General features: G+C 43.3%; 1 protein-coding gene across 24 annotated transcripts in view; it reads right to left on the reverse strand.

Moving 5' to 3' along the window:
• DMD (dystrophin) overlaps positions 1–22,189 on the reverse strand; it is a 2,138,536-nt gene that overhangs the window by 121,246 nt on the left and 1,995,101 nt on the right. The gene's annotated exons all lie outside the window — the stretch shown is intronic.

Below are 22,189 nucleotides of genomic sequence, written 5' to 3' on the forward strand. Positions count from 1 at the left end.
GTAATAGCGGGCTTCTATGAATAAGGCAGGCTTCTAGACAGAAACAGATCTGCAGAAGGTCTAATTAGACATTTGTTTTGAATGAGACGTTAACAAGTCTGATTGTGCCCAGATGTAAGATAAGGATTCGAATTTTTAAATACATATTTCTCTGGAAGTTAATAACTACCTATGTATGAACACTTGTAAGTAACCAATTTTTCATTAACTCTTTAGACATGTTCGTATCTTTACCTCATTAGTATAAAATCTCCTTAAAGACAAGTAGCATCCTTCCTTACAGCTCTTAAGATAAAGGCTATTTAAAAAAAAAAAAAAAAAAAAAAAAAAAAGCTTTGGTAAACTTCAGCTCTTCGGAAGTTTCGAAGCCCAAATTAAGGCCCTAAAATCTCTCCTTCATCTGACAGTGTTCAGTTTCAGGTTCTGATTGAAAATGATTTGCATCCTTTTCTGCCTCTCTCCATGTTTTTGGTCCCCGACTGCCACACTCCCCTCAATATCCATTCTCCTCCATCTCTTCATGAGTAAGATAGACGCCAAAATGAACACCAGTGGAAATCTGATCTTCATTACCATGGGAAAAGCAAATTAACGTTCTTGCAAAGAAACTGTTTTGCAACATCACACTTTAATCTTGCAAGGGAGGGGCGCCTGGGTGGCTCAGTGGATTGAGCTTCGGACTTCAGCTCAGGTCATGATCTCCCGGTTTGTGAGTTCAAGCCCCATATCGGGCTGTCTGCTGTCAGCACAGAGCCTGGATCCTGCTTCGGATCCTCTCTCCCCACCCCCCTGCCCCTCCCCTCCCCTCCCCTCTCCCTCTCAAAAATTAACATTAAAAAACAAATCTTGAGGGGTGCCTGGATGGCTCAGTGGGTTAAGGGTCCCACTTCAGCCCAGGTCAGGATCTCACAGTTGGTGAGTTTGAGCCTCGCGTCGGGCTCCGTGCTGACAGCTCAGAGCCTGGAGCCTGCTTTGGATTCTGTCTCCCTCTCTCTCTGCCCGTCCCCAGCTCACGCTCGCACTGTCTCTCTGTCAGAAACAAATAAACCTAAAAAAAAATTAAAAAAAAAAAAAAAAAAAAAAGAAATCTTGCTAGGGAAGAGACTGAGTTTTTAATGTTAACATTTTTGTTGTTTCAGAGGTAGAAGAAACTTTGTTAAACCCTTCAGCATGAGTAATTAGTCCAAGATAGTACACAATTCAGGATACTGAAGCATCTAGGAATATAGTAAAATGTGCTCATTTCTGCATTTTGTACATCCTAGCCGGGGAGCGGACCAGGTGACATGACTCAAACTGCCCACGCATCCAGAAGCTGACTTCTGTACGTTTTTAAAGACGAAGCATGTGACAGAATGTTTTCTTTTCACTGTGACGTGTTAATGTTTCTGAAGACTAAATGCTCATGATTAGAGCCTGATAAAGATACTAATATGTAAATCATTCATGTAAAAAAAAAAAAAAAGACCAATCATTCAGCAGCTGCAGCTGTTATAAAATTAATCAATGGCGGGAGCTTTTCATCGGATAATGGCCTGCCTTGTCCCCTGACATAGACTGAGTTGCTTTTAATGAGAAAGGATGCCTTAGGGATGGAACCACATACATCGGAATCAGCGTTACTGGCAACACAGTCTTTGTCGCCTCCTATGTGGCACTTGGCAGTTGTTTGAAATAAAGCAGGTGCGGGGCGCCTGGGTGGCCCAGTCGGTTAAGCGTCCGACTTCGGCTCAGGTCACGATCTCGCGGTTCGTGAGTTCGAGCCCCGCGTCGGGCTCTGGGCTGACGGCTCAGAGCCTGGAGCCTGTTTCCGGTTCTGTGTCTCCCTCCCTCTCTCTGACCCTCCCCCGTTCATGTTCGGTCTCTATCTGTCTCAAAAATAAATAAACGTTAAAAAAAAATTTAAAAATGCATTTGTAACCGTTTAATTGGCAGGGAAGTGGACACATCATAGACAACTTTGCAGGAAGAAAAAAGAAGGACAAAGAGAAGGGAGCTGACAGGCCGGAGGAGTGGTAGAACGACCAGGAAGGTCGCTAGACCTCTTAGGATTTAAACTTTCAGTTCTCCTTACCCAGAGAAGCTTGGAAACTAGAGCCATCAACCCCAGCAACGGGAGCCTTCTACCCCAAAAGCATTTTGTTCCCTAGGAACCTGTAGCTGCGTTCATTCTATTCACACCAAGCAGTTCATCAGGAACTCCTGAGACTTAAACAAGATTCAGTGGCTTGGGGACCTAAACATCATTTACCACACATTTTATTCCAAGTTGTAAGCAACTAACTTCCAAATAAACTTCTGGAGCAGAGCCCAAGGGTAAGTTCAGAAAGGGCTAAATCTTGTCTCAAGGCAAGAATGTGGCTGTTGCCTGACTGAGGGATTTAATGGTTACTGAGCAACCAGGAATTAAAGTCTTTAGGTAGCTTTAATTTATCTGTATGCGTTCTTCTTAAGGGTATTCTTTGGGAGACAAACAAAAAAAAAACCCCAACAATAATTTCTGTCAAATAAGATGAAGATACTGTAGCATCTTAGAAACAGAAATGTCTCACTCTAAATCTTCATTTTCCCAATGAGTAAAGCTAAGGGCTAGAAAGTTCTTAGTAATTTGTCCTGGGTTCCCTCATCAGCTAGAAGAAGAACAAGGATGAGAAGCCAAGCCTTTTTCTGTTTTTCTTCCCTGGAGACAAGAAGGGGTGTTTCAGCTGCAATAATAAAGCAGCTGAGGAACTCTCTTCAACAGGCAAATGCCAACAACTGTCACATAAAACACCGGAAACATCCTTTTCTCCTACGTTCCCGCACTTTTTACTTTGTGTCTTAGTTTATTGTGGTTAAGAACACTCAACACCTCTACTTCCGTGTCCCTTCCCTGACGGAGCCAGAGGCAAAGTACAAGGGGTCATTCCAAGTAGGACTTCAAAACTACTCTTTGGGCTTCAGAGCTCCCACCTGCTCCCAAGGAACAGAGACCATGAATTTCTGTAACCTTAGCAAGTACTTGACATTCATATTAAATTTGGAAAATACATCTTCCCCCGAAGCAAGCAAAGCCTAATTTCCCTGTTATTAAGAGTAGTTTCTAGACCTTGGGATCTTCTTAACTTTTTCAAGGTTCAGATCCTTCTCAGCCACCCTGAGACCCAAAGTCCCAAGGGTTCTGCAGTGGGCTGTGTTATGGAAATAAGTCAGGAAGTGAGAATGTGAACATTTCTTTTAAAGACCAGCGTAAACCCCAAATTAAGTAAGGAAGAAGCCAGGTCCCAGACACTTGTCTCTTTGGTGTTTTTTTGTTTTTTTGTTTTTTCTCTTCTTGACAGAGAGCGAGTGAGTGAGCACATGCAGGGAAGGGGCAAAGGGAGAGGGAGAATCTCCAGCAGGCTCCATGCCTAGTGCAGAGCTGAAGGCCGGGGCTCGATCTCACAACTGTGGTATCATGACCTGGGCCGAAATCAAAACAGTTGGAGGCTTAACGGACGGAGCCACGCAGGTGCCCCAACACTTCCTTGAATGTATCAACCTTTCAAAACTTGATAAATGCTACCTGGTTCTCAGGACTTGTAAACCAAGCAAAAAGGTCACTAGGCGTTGATTTTAAACTTATTTATTTATTTATTTTTTTGAAAGTAAACTCTGTGCCCAACACGGGGCTCGAACTCACGGCCCAGAGATCAAGAGCCATATACTCTACTGACTGAGCCAGCCAGGCACCCCTGAACTTCTTACATTTACGTCTGGGTTTTTGTGTCTTAAAAATACTAACATAATTCTCCATATAGCAAATATTCATCCACAATCTATTACTCTGCAAAAAAAGAAGCTTTTATTACATAAAAGATCATCACTCAGGGTGCCTGGCTGACTCTTGATCTTGGGGGGGTTGTGAGTTCAAGCTCCACGTTGGGCCCAGAGCTTAAAAAAAATAAAAAGATCAGAGAACAGAACACTGAGTCTATTATGCTATCAATGTGTGAAAAACTACACATTCACACGTATGTTTGCTTATATATGCATAGAATACCTATAGAGAGAAACACAGAAACTATACTATCAACGGCATCTAGAGAGTGAAAGCAGAGGACTGTTATCAGTGCTGAGAGAACACCCACTGTTCATACCCTCCGCTTAGACTATTTCAATTATTTATTTTTACCTCAGTTTTTTTTCTAACGTTTATTCATTTTTGAGAGACAGAGAGAGACAGAGCATGAGCAGGAAAGGGGCAGAAACAGGGAGACACAGAATCCGAAGCAGGCTCCAGGCTCTGAGCTGTCAGCACAGAGCCCGACGCGGGGCTCGAACTCATGAACTGCGAGATCATGACCTGAGCCAAAGTCGGATGGTCAACGACTGAGCCACCCAGATGCCCCTATTTGTTTTTAAAGTTTATTTATTTGAGAGAGACAGAGACAGCGCGAGTGGGGCAGGGAGAGGGGCGGGGGGGCGGGGGGGGAGAGAGAGAGAATCCCAAGCAGGCTCTGACATGCCAACAGGGCCTGGTGTGGGGCTTGAACCCGTGAAGCTGTGAGATCATGACCTGACAGGAAACCAAGAGTCGGATGCTTAACCGACTGAGCCATCCAGGCGCCCCTCATTTTTTTAAATCGTGTGCAGGCATTACTTTTACAAAAGACTGTGTGTTTTTTCCTTCTACCTAACCATCTATCTATCTCTCTATCCACCCATCCAGCCATCCATCTATCTTCTTTTCCACAGTTGGCTGTGATTTCTTCCAAATACTTGGCTTTCATCTACTGTCTTTTGGGAGAATACTACTGTGTAATGGATGAAGGAGAAAAGTGGACGGGTGGTGGTTAGGACTTTGCAGTAAACAGTAATAATGGCTATCGCTTTTGGGGTATTCCCTGTACGTTATCAATAAATACATACACTTGCATATAATGCCTCCATCTTTGTACTTCAGTCCCGTCTTACACATGAGAAAACCAAAGGCCTAAGGATTCAAATTCAAATCTGTGACTCTACAGCCCCTCCTCTTCATCATGACAGTTTCCGAGTGTCCTCGGATAAGTAACCTTGACTCTCTGAAGCTTCACTTTCTTCATTTGTAAAGGGAACAACAATAGTTCCGGTTTCCAGGGCTGTTGTGAGACATGAGATACCGTATCTTAAAAATTCCGAGGAGAGATCCAGGATAGACGCTTGTTCAGTACAAGTAAGGGACCTCACCCTGCCTCCAGTATTTCATATATAAAGTGCAATAAAAATACAAGCGATAGGTTTGTTTTTTTTTTTAATCATATTGATAATTCTAAAACATTTCTTCCCCTTTCCAAATGCCTTCAAGATAGTTCCTCTTCAAAATGACACTGTCACTTCCCAGGAACAAAATTTAGCTCAGGGGCTCGCCCATGGTTCAGGCATTTAAAGCAGATTTAAATCCCAGCCATGCTATGTGAGCAAATTACCTATTTTCTCCGAGCCTCGTCTGCACAAAGGAGATAGTAATACACTTCATGGGGCTTTCGAGAAGATTAATGAGAAATATATGCTTATGGTATGAAGTTCATACATTTATATGAGCTGCCCCAAATAAATTTTTGTAAAACAATGAACTACATAAATGAATTTATAAGCACACACATCAATACAATTCAGACCTACTTCCTATGGCTCCAATCAATTTGCAATTTCCTTTTTGTTCAATGCTATCACCACTCTCTGTGCCATCAAAGCTGAAAATCTAGAAGGCATCTTATAACTCTTTTCTTGAAAACCTATCCAATCTGTCACTACTCTCGGGTAATTCTACCTTGAGGAGAAAACTTCCCCCACTGCTATGTTAAGACCCGCATCATCGTAAATGCCACAAAGCAAAACAGCCTAACTGATCTCTCCCCTCTCTCAACATCCTGAAACCATCCCATCAAATTCTTATTCCTGAAAACAGAACATCATCACTCTCTTCGGAAGATTTAGCAAGGTCCTTCTATTGCCCATCAAATGAAATTTCAATTTCTCGTTATGTAACTTGATGCACTTAAACTGCCTTTAATTGAAGAGCATTAAATCAGGTTTTTCTTCAAAAACTGGAGTAGATTCTCACAGAACAATGCCCCCGCTGAACTTCCAACAGGCCAGTCTTTCTCTCAATTGTACCTTTGTTTATGCTGCTACGCTATCGGGAATATCCTAGCCTACATTTTAATGTCCCTAAGTCTTATAAAATTCTTTCGTTAGAACAATGCTTTTGTTCTACTCTCTAAATAGTCTTCCCCAAGGATTCTCATCAGTAGTGCTCTGTTTACCTGTATAACATACCACACATTTGACCATGATATTACGTAAGTTAGTATAGTCTTATAGCATATATTGTCAATTTTATTTGGTCAATGTCAATTTTAACCCCTCAAGCAGACAGTAAGGTATTGTGTGAAGCTGACATATGCTGTTTTTTAGAATCCCTTCACAACAAGCAGAAAGATACTCGGCAATGTAAGCTCTGTGTGTGTGTGCGCGTGTGCGCGTGTGTGCGCGCGCGTGCGCGCGAGAAAGAGCACGCAGGAGAGCGAAAATGCACTTGAACCTAAACCTTCAGTCATTCCAACTTGAGACATTTAAATTTGCCTTGAGGGGTGCCTGGGTGGTTCTGTCGGTTAAGCATCTGACTTGGGCTCAGGTCATGATCTCCTGGCTTGGTTCGGGAGTTCAAGCCCCACATCAGACTCTCAGTTGTCAGCGTGGAGCCTGCTTCAGATCCTGTCTCCCTTTCTCTGTCCCTCCCTATGCCCCCCTCAAAAACAGACATTAAATTGTTTTTAATTTGCCTTGAAAAACAAAATGGGTGTATGTTAGCATTAATCAACTATGACATCAGCCATAAGAGATATCAACACGGCGGTCACTTGAGTTGCAAAGCCAGAAAGGACTTAGAAGAACTTGAGCGGTCCCCCATCACCACAGGTAGAGGTGGTGCCATGCCCTTCACTCTCACAGGCCAGGACTTTTTTTTAAAATTTTTTTTTTTCCTTTTTGTAATCTCTGCACCCAACACAGGGCTCAAACTCAAACTCACGGCCCTGAGATCAAGAATCCCACGCTCTTGGGGCGCCTGGGTGGCGCAGTCGGTTAAGCGTCCGACTTCAGCCAGGTCACGATCTCGCGGTCTGTGAGTTCGAGCCCCGCGTCAGGCTCTGGGCTGATGGCTCGGAGCCTGGAGCCTGTTTCCAATTCTGTGTGTCTCCCTCTCTCTCTGCCCCTTCCCCGTTCATGCTCTGTCTCTCTCTGTCCCAAAAATAAATAAAAAACGTTGAAAAAAAAATTAAAAAAAAAAAAAAGAATCCCACGCTCTTCTGACCAAGCAATCCCGGCGTCCATCACAAGCGAGGTTTTCTCTCACATCCTAAGGTCCACTGCATGTCCTGGCTCACACCAGCTTGGGAGATGGGTGGGGATCATGCCTTACGTTTCTCTGTACCTCATTCCTCAGAGCAGAACCTGGAACGTTCTAAGTATTCTATATTTTATGGGGGAAAAGGATGCCTCACAGAAAGGACCACAAAAGTAAACTGTCCGTATCTGTGGTATGTAGGAGTTTGCTTGACTCAAGGGGCAGGAAGAAGCCTCCCTCCCTTGCCCATGACTGATGAGCCCTTTAGACAACCATTGTAGTTGAGGGCTCTGTATAGACTTAAAAATATGAAGACACTGGAGCTGGCAAAGAGCATAAGAAAATCTAGCATAATGGCTGGAAAATAGGTCCAGTGAGGGTGGATGAAGGGATAAGGCTGGTTTGACTTGAAGAAGAGGAAGCTCAGGCAGAATTCAAAACGTGTACTGATGTCATCTGAAGTCTCTCCTCCCCAAGAGTCACTCAACGCAATGAAAAAAGAAAAGCTTGCATTACAACACAAGAGTTTGCAAGGGTTTTGTTTGCTTAAATTGGTTTTGCTTTCACATGAGTCACAAGAGGAAACCTGTTCAGTCAACACGTGAAGGAAAAGGTTCATGATCACTAGTAATCACAGATATGCAAATAATAACAATAAGATGGTTTTATGTTCTCTATTACAATAGCAGAAGTAAACACACTGCTCCACCCCGGCAAAGACGCGGTCAGATGGGCGCTTTCATGTATTAAGAGGGCAAATCGCACAAATCTTTGAGAGCTCCAGGTAATACACACCGAGAAATTAACAAACTCGAATACCCTGTGACTCCGTGATTACACTTCTGTGAATCAAATACGCAAAGGCTTTATACACAGAGATGTTCCTCACAGACTGACTTCCAGCAGTAAAAAAACAAAACTGGAAACAACTGTGGAAAAAATTATTAGCTCTACACTCTTTAATTGCACGTTGGTCAGAAAATGTAACCGAAGCAAGAGGCTGCAAGCCTTAATTGACACTGTTAAGAAAGAACCTGGAGCGGAGTGTGGTAATTGTAGCCACAAATGTTCTAAGATCAAGGGTTCTACTATTCATTCTCTTTCCAGATTGGTAAGTTAAAGTAAGTGAATTTTTACATATCAGTTATTATAAAAACTGAAACTTACAGAAACTCACCAGAAAGTTGAATTTCTGTCTACACTTAGTTGCTAAGAGGGCAAGGATTTTCCCGTAATGCTCAAAGTTTCCAAGGATAGTTGCCTTGTCACCTTGAGATCACAAATACACTGTCCAAGAAATGGTACCCATTAAACTATTTGTCGCAGACAAGTGTTTGTTCGTTTCCATTTATAAACCATATTTATCATTGGATAAACTTTACTTATCAGCCTTCTGATTAGTGGCTGCCTATTCTGGACCGCCCTGACTTTATTTTGTAACATTGCTCATATGTAAGTAGCTTGTCGGACAGAAGGTATCATGACGTGTTACTAGGCTTTCTTCTCAGAAGCCCATTTGCAGTAAATCTAGAGAATCTTCCAAGATTTATTTCCTTCAGTTTGACATTCATTTGAGTTTCCTCTGTCACAAACTAATTGCTGAAAAATGAGAATTAATTTTTAAGAAATTGCAGCTTGGGAAAAACAACATCCCCGAAAAATGGTCGAGAGAAAACGTAACGGTATTTAGCGAATCAAGTAGGATACAACATTATAAACACGATATTATCTCAAACAACCATATAATAAGGCACAGGAAAAAAAAAAAGACTAGAACCAATCCTCTAAAATGTAACTAGTGGTTATTTCTGGGTGCTGAGATATGAGGTGTTTTTATTTTTTTTTACACTTAACTTCATCTTCCAAAAGTTCTGAAATGTACACACACGTCTTAACGTTCCAAAAATAAGACCACACCAATTTTTTTAGACGTTCAATAGCCTTGTTTTCCTTAATATTTTTATCCTGTTGTTCTAAAGTTTAGGATTCACAAGGCTTGGAACACTCTTAAATGTTTATTGGGTCGAGGAACCCGTGAATCAATGAGACCGGCGGCACATCACATTGTGTTCAGCGCTTCCGTTCCTTGTTACTTAAATTCTAGGTCCACACTGACACCTTCTTCCAAGGGTCTTACTGCCTTGATCGTCAATGAGTTATCACTTTTTGTCCTAAAAGGACAGAGGAACAATTCACCTGGTTTTGCTAAGAAATCAAATTGCCAATAACATCGATGACTTCATTTGATACTCTGTATTTTTATCACCATGAGGCTTTATGTTCCACTTCCTGGAAAAAAAAACCTCTCTCTCCAGAGAGTTCCATCTTGTCAGTTTAATAATGTGCCTCAGGAAACATCGTCTATCTCTTTCTGTCGTCTTGAGTGCCACTTGTCTTCTTCCCCACCAAAATCACTCTCCCCTGCTCTACTGTGTTGCATTCAAAGAACGGTTGTTTACTCAGAGGCTATAACGCGCCAGGCATTGCTGACAAATATGAGGAAGACAGTTCCTGCTTTACAGAAATTCATCAGTTTGCCCTGACAGACTTCAGACCAAGCAAGTGGAAACAATTCAAGTACTAGAATGAAATGCGTGGACGCTTATTCTCAGTGTTTGGACTTCTGTGCGGTTAATCCTTCTCAGGGCCACCCTCTCTTCCGCTGTTTTTAGGTCAGCTTCTTTTGAACCCAGTGGGCCCCTCTAGGGCCTCGTGTCGCTTCAGAATCACAAAGTCCCACGAAAGTTTCTGAGGCTTTGTGTTTCTCATCCCTGCGCGGTGGCGTAGATGGTAGGCCGCGTCCCCACCCGCAAGGTCTCCTGTCCTTGAGTCACTTGCTTGTTGGTGCTCAAATCCATTCTCTGACCTTCCCCTGCTCTGCTCTTTGTTCCAGAGAGTGGCATTTTCCAGCTCCCTTACCGACAGGCTTCCAGATAAGTGTGGCCAACTGGGAGTTACTGGCAGAAGACCAGGGGGCAGGAGGAGACGAGAGGCCAGGCTGTTTCTCCCTTTCTCTGCCTTCGGCGAAAGCTCGGGCAGGAGCTGTGCCTCCTTCCTGGCTCCAGCTCCCTCTCATCGGCCCTCCCTCCCGTAATCCCAGCTACCCCTGGTCCAAGCTCCAGCCTGTAGCTTTGGTTTCCGGGGCTCTGCGGGTACCAGGTCTTGCCACCGGCCTCCAGCCCTGGTTATAACAGGGGCTCCTTGCTGTCTGTCCTCTTCACTTTTCCATCGCCGGGTCACCAATTTACTGCATTAAATACCCTCTGTCTGAAGCAAGCCGAGTGGTTTCTATTTTCTGGCTGGATCCGGGTTGATACATGACACAAATGAAAAATCTAAGCATCCAAAATCCTCAGCGAGTCATATAAAACTTCTCATGCTGTCATACGTCCTTACCTCTGGAGCCCTTCCCTCGCCCCCTCCCCCACCGCCAACAGTTGCCAGCATCATTTGTCAGGCATTTACTAGGCTGTCAGGCATCTTTCTGAGCATGTCACATTATTTTACAGGCTTTCTCCTTACTTATGAATTACTGGGCAGGTTCCTTTACCAGTGTGTTTTTATGGCACATATTTGATGCTGTAGTTTAAACTTTTAAGGTCTTCTAGATACAGGTGGGAAGACAGATATCAAGTTACACACATCCACATGTATAAAGAGTCATTTGTACTTATGGTCAGAGGTTATGGTGCATATTGTTTTCTATTACAAAAGGTCTATTATTTCAGAACTGGGAGGAAGGTAAAGAAAACAGCAGAAAATCTGTTTTTCTAATTTGTACTTCAAATTAAAGTAAGTTTATGCTTGCCGAAGCTGGGATACCCTGTGATCAGGTGAACCTTGGGACCTTGGTTAAGAGGTCAACTACTTTAGAAAACTTGAGTGGCTCCCTGAGTGTCAGGCTTGAACGCCTAAACCTGGGGATCCCTGGCCATCTGAACTCAGGAGCCCAAGAGATTTTTGTTTTTCTGATTCAGCGTTGTTTGTAATCTCTACACCCCACGTGGGGATCCATCTCATAATCCCAAAATCAAGAGCCACATGCTCTACCGACTGAGCCAGCCAGGCACCCCAGGAAGCCAAGAGATTTTGGATAAGGAGGGCCGTGGTATATGAAAGTAACACTAAGAATAATGAATAGTGAATGGTCACAATTATCATCATTAATAGTAATTAGAATTTCTTGAGCAGTTAGTATGTCAGACATTTTGTCCTCCTGCATGTACTATCTCAAATCCTTACAACACTCTCCGAGGAAAGCATCATCCTAACTACTTAATAAATCGGGAAGGTGCGTCTCAACATGGCGAGTGCCTTCGTGTAGGCACAGAGAGCTGGTGGCAGAGGCAGAATTCAAATGCATGGCTCACCAGCCTCAAAGTGAACGAACTCCTTTGCTGCTACGTCGCATTACTTCCCAACCTCGATTCGTAAAGTGACGATAGGACAGTCACAGGATCATCCATCAGTTCCCCCATGGAATTCATCACATAACGTGAAAGAGCACACACATCACATTTCCTATTCCGGATAAAGACAAACTTGTATTTGAAAAACATCACCATCTGGGGTGCCCGGGGTGGCTCGGTCGGTGAAGCGACCGACTTCGGTTCAGGTCATGATCTCACGGTTCGTGGGTTTGAGCCCCGCGTCGGGCTCTGTGCTGACAGCCCAGAGCTTGGAGCCTGCTTCGGATTCTGTGTCTCCCTCTCTCTCTCTGCCCCTCCTCCACCACCGCTGTCTCTCTCAAAAATAAATAAACATTAAAAAAAAAAAAAAAAAAGAAAAATACCGCATCGTGTACATTGTATTTAATTACATGGTGGGGGACTCATGAAACCTAGGCAGCAGGGGCCCTGCTACACGAGCCTTTCATATAAGAGAGCGATTCTATTACGTTAGCCTCCGAAATAATTGCCAAGAAGGCCTACGAAATGGGACAGAAGATAGATCCCTCCTTTGCCTGAATTTGGCTCATCTGGCAAAATATGAAGTCCCATAAATAACATTGTTTTAGGTGTTCTTGTCTGGTGTCCGTTAATTAGCCCCCCAACCACAGACCCGAGGTCACTTGATTTGAGTTGACATTTCTACTTCCAAAAATTAAGCACTCTAGGACGGCGCCACGCCAATGAATGGTTCTTCACAAATACAGAAACTGGGTACGTTAAGCAACTTTTACGGCAACTTGCCATTGCCATGACGCCCAAATGCGTGATCAGCGGGGTTGACTTCGCAGAACAGAGTGCAGGCTAGGGTGAGTGTTGCTGAACGTGTGCCGTGAGTTACATGCAGTGTTGAGTGCATACTCGTCAGTTTCAGGAGGCCCACTTACAAGTCTGTGATGTAGTGTATGTTAAAAAACAAACCGTTGGGGCGCCTGGGTGGCTCGGTCGGTTAAGCGTCCGACTTCAGCTCAGGTCATGATCTCGCGGTCTGTGAGTTCGAGCCCCGCGTCGGGCTCTGGGCTGACAGCTCAGAGCCTGGAGCCTGTTTCCGATTCTGTGTCTCCCTCTCTCTCTGACCCTCCCCCGTTCATGCTCTGTCTCCCTCTGTCTCAAAAATAAATAAATGTTAAAAAACAAACAAACTGTTTTTCAGTTTGAGAAGCAATGCTCTAAAATGGACAGCGTCTTTACAGACCTAGAAAGCAAAAGATAAAACTAACCACCTACCCGCCAAAATACTTGATAACGAATGCGTACATAAATAAATCCATGTGTACCACACGTGCGCACACGTGCACATACACACACTCGTATAGAACATATGTCCCAGTTACATAAGCTTCAATCTTTGAGGGGGCGCAAGGACTTCCCTGCAGTTACGCAACGGATGGAGACTGTGGACTGGCAAATTCTGCAACATTCTCACAGAATATCACCAATTCATAAAGAAGCTAATGATTCATCCGCTATGTCATAAGACAGCCTTGCAGAATATTTTTAGGTCATTTTATTACTACCGTAGAGGGTACAGACTTTAAAAACTCACTATCTATTTTATGTGAGTGTTCTGACTGTTCCGAATCTCTTTCCAGCAAAATTGCAGCTCCCGAGAGACGTACAGAGGTAATCAGACTTGTGTGCTTAAAAAAGAAATATTGGAAGTGTCTGAATAAGAACAGACATGTTTTTAGATGCCTTTACTTCGTGTGCAAAAATCGTCTTCTGCAGACCCAGCTACATAAAATTGTCCACATCCAGCACTTTTCTCACAGCTGCAGGTGTAACCTTAATGCTCCTCTAATTTAGATCAAGTAAACCCCACTTTGGCAGGTCTTTTAAATTGTAAACCAGTCTAAGTCTGAGGGAGAATCCTTTTCAGCTTCCTTCTGAAATAAGCTTCGGGAGATGCAAATCGGAAATACCTACTGATTTATGCTCCTCAATTAGAAGGTTTAAAGCAAGTTACCTGAACAAGAAAAAATATTATTAAAAATATTCCATTAACGTGCCATCGATTTCGATTTGAAAATTACATTTCTATTTTACAAATGGGGAAAAAATCAATTGATTGTAACCGACATGAAAAGAGCAGATTATTCCTTTTTTTCTTTTATAAGCAGGCTAGTAAGAAGTAAAGGAAGAACATTCATAACAGCCTTAACGTCTTGTATTGTGCAAATCTGAGTAAATCTCCACTGCTAACTTTGTCAGCGAGGGAATGAAGACTGTCATTTGAGATTCCATAGCTTAATTATGCTGATAAAGCAGTTTTATAAACCATGCTAGGAGTAACGGATATTCCTTTGAGAACAGCAAAGCAGGAGCCATAAAATGCGTATAAGTCGGTATAAATAAGTCAAAGCAAGTCCTGTGCCTCGTCCCGCTCAAGTCCAAAAGGAAACAAGGAAACGGCTGCCCCATCCGCTGAGAGGCGAGCATTATTTGCCGAATCAAAAACGGCAAGTATGCTCCATAGGATCAGGACACATGAGCCGAAACTGAAATTAACACAAAATTCAGGTCATGTGCCATCTATATACCTAATTTACAGCCGTGTAGGGATTAAATACAGTTATTTCTGAAAACTCTGCACAGTATCAAGTGCTACACAAAATGAAAGTACAATTATCATCAACATGATTATCCTATTATTCCTCTCTTCCAGGCTGGGGCGGACCAAGAGAAATTGGAGAGGTGGGCATCGCACGAGACTGAGCTATACTGTGGCCAGGAGTTCAACCGGCAAAGTCAGAAATCGAAGACCAAGGAATAGCAAAGGATTAGCCCAAGGTCACATGAAAGCCTGAATCTGAATTCAGGTATTCTTTCCAGTTCCAGGCATTATGGGAGGAGAAAATCAAAAGACAGGAGGGTTTAATACTTAAGGACCTGGAGATAAGAGACAAGGAAAAGAATACGCTAAGTACCAAATAGCCTAGTTGAGAACACTTTATGCAATATGCTGCGAAAGGCATTAGGATGAGCTCCCGATGTACAAGGAATTCATGGTCCTTCGGGATCCCGCGGGTCCTAAATGGGAGAGCGTCCTGGGGAGGGAACACTTAATGGGATGCAGAAAGCCTGGACCAGAGAAAGAGAGCTAGCAAACCGCTAGGATATTCCTCCTCTTGGACCAACTGAGGAAAAAGGTACAGGCAGTGGTCTTAACTCTGTCTTGGCAGCTTTGTCTATTTATTAATAATGCTAGTCATGAGTCCTGAAGAAGCTCTTAGCCTCCTGACTTAACTGGGACTTAACTAGTCCTCTTAACCTGCACTGCTGAAGAATCACACCAGCCTCAGGCCCATGGGACCCTGAAACAAAGCCCTCATTTTAACATTCTAAACCTCTTCTCAGGCAACAGACACAACGTTAGGGGTCACGTGCTGAGGGACCGTCTGTCTCCAAATCACAAGGGTTTTTAAGACCACTTTTCCGGAGAGTTCCTAAAACACGCCTCAGTCCAGAAACCTGAGAGCTTTCGTATCATTTCGTATCATTTGGGTGAGCATCATGCCGGCCAGCGGGTTGCAAAGCTTGGGCGACAGGTAAGAGGGGCTAGATCTTTCCAAAGAATGCTAGAAGCGCAGGCAAGGATGAGAACCAATCCCCCCGCAGAGAAAACCCTGGGGGTTAAAGGGGCTTCAGTGAGGCAAGAGGAAAGCAGAGTAAGGAAGATCAGATCATGCACTCCCTCTTTATGTCACCTTATTTTGTACGCATGTGTCTCCTTTGCAAACAGCTCACAGTGGAGTTCTGCAAGGAGCCGTGGGGAGGACCACATGGTTTCACTGCATTTCGAATTAACAGATTCCAGGAAGACGGACTAAGAAATACTTTCTTCAAGTATTTTTAAGCAGTACATGTTGGGGGGGGGTGGAAGCTTTTAAAAATATATATGTATTTACTTAAAAACTTTAGCGATGAACGTAAAGAACCTAGACAGAAGTCATGAGAAAAATCATGGGCTTTTTGTCATACAATGGCACTTCACAGAAGTCAGTCTTACGTTAACATTTCAAAATAAATTCGGGAGCACGTTACTATCTAACAGCTACCAATTTTGCAACCGCCTCTTGGAGCTTTGGAGAGTTTTAGCTTACAACCTAAACAACCTAACAAAACAGAGAATCTAACAAAACAACAGTCTTTCTGTTGCATCTGTAAAGACACTAAAAGAAACCGGAAATTCACTTCATGTATCGGGCATATTATTGCTTCTAAGAAATGGTGAGGAACAGGTCTTTGCAACAACAAATGCATGGCCCAGTGGGTCTTCTGGGAAAGATCTCAAGAGCCTCTGACTCGGATGGGGTGGCAGGATCTTCTCTCTGTTGTTTGTTTTCTAGAATGCGCATTTTTAAAAATAGGAATGATTAAACTTTTAGAAATCCAAACGCCTGCAGAGTCAGCCAAAGGTACTTCTCGAAAAATTATGATCACAGCAAGTTCTGGAAACAACCTGCCCCACCTCGGCCCAAAGTAACAGAAAAAGAAACAAAGAGTCTTACTTTTGTCCTGTACACTCATTACAAAGATAAGAATACTAAGGCCCGTGCAAAAATAGATATGGGAAACTTTGTTTTTTTATATACCCTTCACCCCACCGCAGTGGGGGGGGGGGGGGCAGTCAGAGCAAAAGACTGAAAGAAAACTGTTATCAGGTCGTTCTTACTGAAAGACGCTTTTGCCAAACTGTTAATGTCGCGTAAAAATTTTCTGGAGACCTTCCAATGCTCAAATGCCTAATGACTGTCAGGCCGTCATTGTGAACATTTACAGTATTTCTTTATTACGCCTTGTTTTGTATTAGTGCAAAGGCCTGACAATTCTTCTCTTCACTACTTACAATTTTTTTTTTAATTTTTTTTCAACGTTTTTTATTTATTTTTGGGACAGAGAGAGACATAGCATGAACGGGGGAGGGGCAGAGAGAGAGGGAGACACAGAATCGGAAACAGGCTCCAGGCTCTGAGCCATCAGCCCAGAGCCTGACGCGGGGCTCGAACTCACGGACCGCGAGATCGTGACCTGGCTGAAGTCGGACGCTTAGCCGACTGCGCCACCCAGGCGCCCCTACTTACAATTTTTTGAGTAGGTACACAGCCCCAAAAGTAAGAACGCACAAATATTCCTCACATTTGATGGGAGCTCACTCCAGGAAGCTGTTCTAGATCTGGTTAAGAATAATCTGAAATGTAGTCTCTCTTTTTTTTTTTTTTTAACAAAGAACTTAGGCCTATGTCCTCCACCACTAAACATTTTTAGGTCTGGGGGCACCTGGGCGGCTCAGTGGGTTGAATGTTGGACTCAGGTCATGATCTCGCGGTTCGTGGGATCGAGCCCTGGCACCGGGATTCTGTCAGCATGGAGCCCACTTGGGATTCTTTCTGTCTCTCTCTGCCCCTCCCCTGCTGGCTTGCATGTTCTCTCTCAGAAAGAAAAAAGAAAAGAAAAGAAAAGAAAAGAAAAGAAAAGAAAAGAAAAGAAAAGAAAAGAAAAGAAAAGAAAAGAGAGAAAGAGAGAGAGAGAAAGAAAGAAAGAAAAAAAAAAGAAAAGGAAAGAAAATTTAGGTCTGCTATTTTGCGAGAGGACATATTTAGAACCTAAAACACATGACGTGGTCTCCTTGTGTTCAAAGTCACCTGAGGAATCAGGGTACTGACACATAAATTCTACACACGTCTGTGTGCAGTGTCGGGGAGGGATGCGTGTGGCTACTGCTGCTTTTCTGTCATGGGTTCTCGCTGGCTCATCGATTACAGCTGCAGGGTCCTGAAGGAACGGGGTAATGACGACGAAACTGTGTTTTGCTAAATACCGAAGGAATAGAAGTTCATTTTTTGAGAATCACACACAAAACGACGAAAAGGGAAATCACCTCTCGCTCCACTAACAAGAGCTTGAACGTGAGCAGGCAAAGCAACTTTATCAGCCCCTCCGAGATGGTTTTGGCTTCCAAGCGTATGCGGTCCAGACCACAGGTAGGGAGTGCTGGGAGACCGTCTGAATGCTTCTGGGGACAAGGGACATTAACAAACACGTGTAGGACGGGCTGGTTGTGTGAACCCCTGTAGCTTCCACAGGGAGAATGTCTACAGTTCAGGTAGAGCTTGGAGAAGCAGCATCTTGGTATTTTTCAACATGGGATCACAGACCACAGGTTCAGGTTCTGTTAGGTGGGGGGCGGGGGAGGCTACACATCGTCTAAAACACTTAACACACCAAACCACACACCAGTTTTGCTTTCATGAGACCTTTCAGGAAATGGGCGCAGGTGAAGGCTTCCAACTATTTATTCCAACTCAAAATAGCAGCTTGGACCTAATGGGATACCTGGTGAGTAAAAAAGAGAAGACCATATACAAAAATTAAAAAGAGGGGTGCCTGGATGGCTCAGTTGGTTAAGCGACCGACTCTTCATTTCGGCTCACGTCACGGTCCCACAGTTCGTGAGTGTGAACCCCACGTTGGGCTCTGCAGCTGGCAGCGTAGAGCCTGCTTGAGATTCTCTCTTTCCCTCTCTCTCTGTGCTCCTCCCTCACTTGTGCTGTCTCTGTCTCTCTCAAAATAAATAAACTTTAAAAGATAAATATTAAAAAGAAATAAAAGGTTTCTTTTCGGTATGTTATGCTTGTATTTCAACTTTGAAACCCTGTAATGGGCGGGTGAGGGCAGAAATAACGCCTCATCCGGTGGGTTATCTCAGGAATATAGACGTGTAACAAACAAAATCATTCCATGGTGTCCGGAAAAACAGAGGAAGTTCCCACTGTTTAGGAACCAACCATACCGTCTGGAGAAATGCAATGGATTTGTTCCAGAGATACTATTGAAGTCACGGTCTATCCACAGGTAACAATGTCAATTTGTACATAATTGTACCAGGTGCATAGCAACTTACATGGACATATTTTACTGAGTTAACAAAATGAATGAATTCCGTAAAAATGCTAACAGAGGACCCTGAGCAAAACCCAGGGTAGCCTCAGAAAGCTGTGCAGCCCCAATAAACGGTTTCTCTGCACCTGATCTCACCACCCTGTGAAATATGGATGTTGATGCGGCGTATACAGTAGGCTCTCAACAAATGGAAGATGATATCGGATGAGTTACCATTGGGATAAAAGTTAGCCTAAGTAACATCTGATTGTAACAAAAAGACTGGCAATTTTTGTTCTGAAAGCTACAAAACAAATTGCAACACCAGTTCATTTCCAAGACAGTTGTTATTAGGAGAGCGGAGAACAGCATTTCAAAGGAGGTTGGAATTGACCATTTATGTAAAACGGCTGCATTTTATCGTCTGCAAATTATCTCAATGAAGTTGATTTCATCAAAGAAAAAGTTGGTAATACATGAGCTCTAAACTCCCCCTGCAACTGTAAAATTCCCTGATCTCCCAAAGTCAGGTGATTTGCCCACGGTCAGAAATCATGCCAAATTACCAGCTTTCAGTTTACCACCACATTTGAATTACTGAGAAAACCTCAGAAATACGATGATAAAAAGCGTATTTAATTTCTACTGAAGGTACAAACATCTATTCATTGATAGTTCATAATTAGCTTTTTATCAACCACGTTTGTGGTTTCTCATTACAGAGCAATTAAAAGTAAGCCAGTAGAGAATACAATGTAATGAAATGGAAATATGGCCATGGTACATTACCTTTAGGTGAAAAAAAAGCTGATTATAAAACAGAACCATCCATCCAACTTTGGTAAAAATGTATAAGCAGAAAGAAATTTTTTTAATTTTTTTTTTTTTAACGTTTATTTTATTTTTGAGACAGAGAGAGACAGAGCATGAACGGGGGAGGGGCAGAGAGAGAGGGAGACACAGAATCGGAAACAGGCTCCGGGCTCTGAGCCATCAGCCCAGAGTCCGACGCGGGACTCGAACTCACGGACCGTGAGATCGTGACCTGAGCCGAAGTCGGACGCCCAACCGACTGAGCCACCCAGGCGCCCCAGAAATTTTTTTTTAAGTAGGCTTCATGCCCAGCGTGGAGCCCAACGTGGGGCTTGAACTCGTGACCCTGGGATCAAGGCCTGAGCTGAGATCAAGAGTCAGATGCTCAACCGAATGAGCCACCCAGGCGCCCCACACAGAAAGACATTTGTGAAGACACCTACTAGATTATTAAATATTAGCTAACTTGAAGAGGTGGGTTATACATGATTTGTCTGCTCCTCTTTTTCGTTCATTAGCTTGTCTATATTTTTAAATTTCAAAATATATGAACAATTATTAACTCTATAATAATTTTTAAGTAAAAGTAAATGAAAATATTACAACTAGAAGTCACTGTGATTAGAGCGAAAACATTACAAGTGGGCTGAATCTACGTAAGCCCGAGGTTATAATCAGGAGGCCGACAGACGAGTTCAAACTAGCTCTTGACTGACAGATTTCTAGGTTCTCCCGAAAAATCAGAAGTCCTGAGAGCACGGGGCTAGGACGGCCTGCTCCCCCAGCAAAGCCGCTGCGTACTTCAAACGAGGTCTCCCTTCTCTCATTTGCCGAAGGATAACCATTTAGGGTTTTCACCTGTGGTCTGAACAGCACAGCATTATAAGCCAGAAACATTCCATAGGAGATGAAAATGCAGCCCTGGAAGATTAGCTGATCCCAGTATCTTTGAAATTTTTAAAGAGTGTGCTGTGAACATATGTGCATGTATACACACACCCTTCCTACACATACACACATGCTGCTAGACGAAAATGACATAGTATTAATTGAAATGTACTAAACATCTATGGCCGGTAGAATTGTAAGGGACACCTTTTGTTTTTCATACTTTGTATTTGTACTGTTCAGATTTTCTAGAAGGAGCTAATTTCATTTATAATTAGACAAAGTCTAGGAAACCAATTTCTTAGACTAATATCTCCTACGCCATTCCTGAATATCTCTAGAACTGCAGCTCGTTAACCAACGAGAACCTACGACAGCAACTCAGCAATAGCTACACACACGTGCTCACCGTGCGCGAGCAGGTACAGGATGTGTCTCGTCACCCTGATTCCCATGGGCAGTGTCACCTAATTTCAAACCCAAAGAGTCCACCTTATGCATTTCGGTCTGTAAATATGTCCGTTCACAAAGAAGCCGACTTAAAAAACTGGTCTAGTAGTGGAGAAGACATAACTGTTTTTTTAAAGTGAGAATCACGGGGGCACCTGGGTGGCTCAGTCGGGTGGGCGTCTGACTTCAGCTCAGGTCATGATCTCATGGTCTGTGAGTTCGAGCCCCGCGTCGGGCTCTGTGCTGACAGCTCAGAGCCTGGAGCCTGCTTCGGATTCTGTGTCTCTCTCTCTGCCCCTTCCCTGCTCATGCTGTGCCTCTCTCCATCTCCAAAATGAGTAAATGTTAAAAAAAAATTTTTTTGGAACAAAAAAATAAAGTGGGAATCATTTATTTTTATTTTTTTTTTGCCTTTTTAAAATATAATTTCTTGTCAAGTTGGCTAACATACAGTGTATACAGTGTGCTCTTGGTTTGGGGGGTAGATTCCCGTAGTTCACCGCTTACATACAACACCCAGTGCTCATCCCAACAAGGGCCCTCCTCGATGCCCATCACCCACCTTTAATTTAAAGAAAAAAAAAAAAAAAAAAGAGGGGCGCCTGGGTGGCTCAGTCGGTTGAGCATATGACTCTAGGTCGTGATCTCATGGTTCTTGAGTTTAAGCCCAACGTCGGGCTCTGTGCTGACAGTGCGGAGCCTGCTTGGGTTTCTTTCTCTCTCTCTCTCTCTCTCTCTCTCTCCCTTGCTCTCTCTGCCCCTCCCCTGCTTGTGCTTTGTCGCAATAAATAAATAAATAAATTAATTAATAAAATCCCAGCAATCTACAAAAAACAACTCATCATCATGTGAGAGAAATCATTTCAGGTTATTTGCGAAAGATCTAAAACGGTATTGAGTGGACTTCCATCAAGCATTAAAAAGACTGACGTTTTCTTCTTATCTGGAGGCTGTGTATCTGCTCAAAAAATTCCCAGGTTATGAGGGGGGGAAAATTATGAGGCTGTCACACAAACACAAAACACGGCACAGTAGAAAAATCATTTAAATGTTCACGCTGATGACCCGGCAGGCTTAGGACTTACAAGCACTGGAAAGACGGCAGAAAATTCCTAACGCTACATTCGTGGTTTGGCAAAAGCACTGTCTTGAGTTTCACAGGGAAGAAATCAATAGGAACAACTTGAAACTGTTTTCTTTCTCGGTGGGAAAAACAAGTGCCATAAATTGCAAGTACTTTTTTTCCCATCCTTTGAGGCAGCCAAGACAACCGCCGAGACCCTTTGGCCCTCTCAGGTATAGTGAATTTTCAGGAATCAATGACATTCTCAAACTTACTGTTCGAGAACCTCTGCAA

The sequence above is a fragment of the Neofelis nebulosa genome, chromosome X (assembly GCF_028018385.1).
Source record: "Neofelis nebulosa isolate mNeoNeb1 chromosome X, mNeoNeb1.pri, whole genome shotgun sequence".
Taxonomy (NCBI): domain Eukaryota; kingdom Metazoa; phylum Chordata; class Mammalia; order Carnivora; family Felidae; genus Neofelis; species Neofelis nebulosa.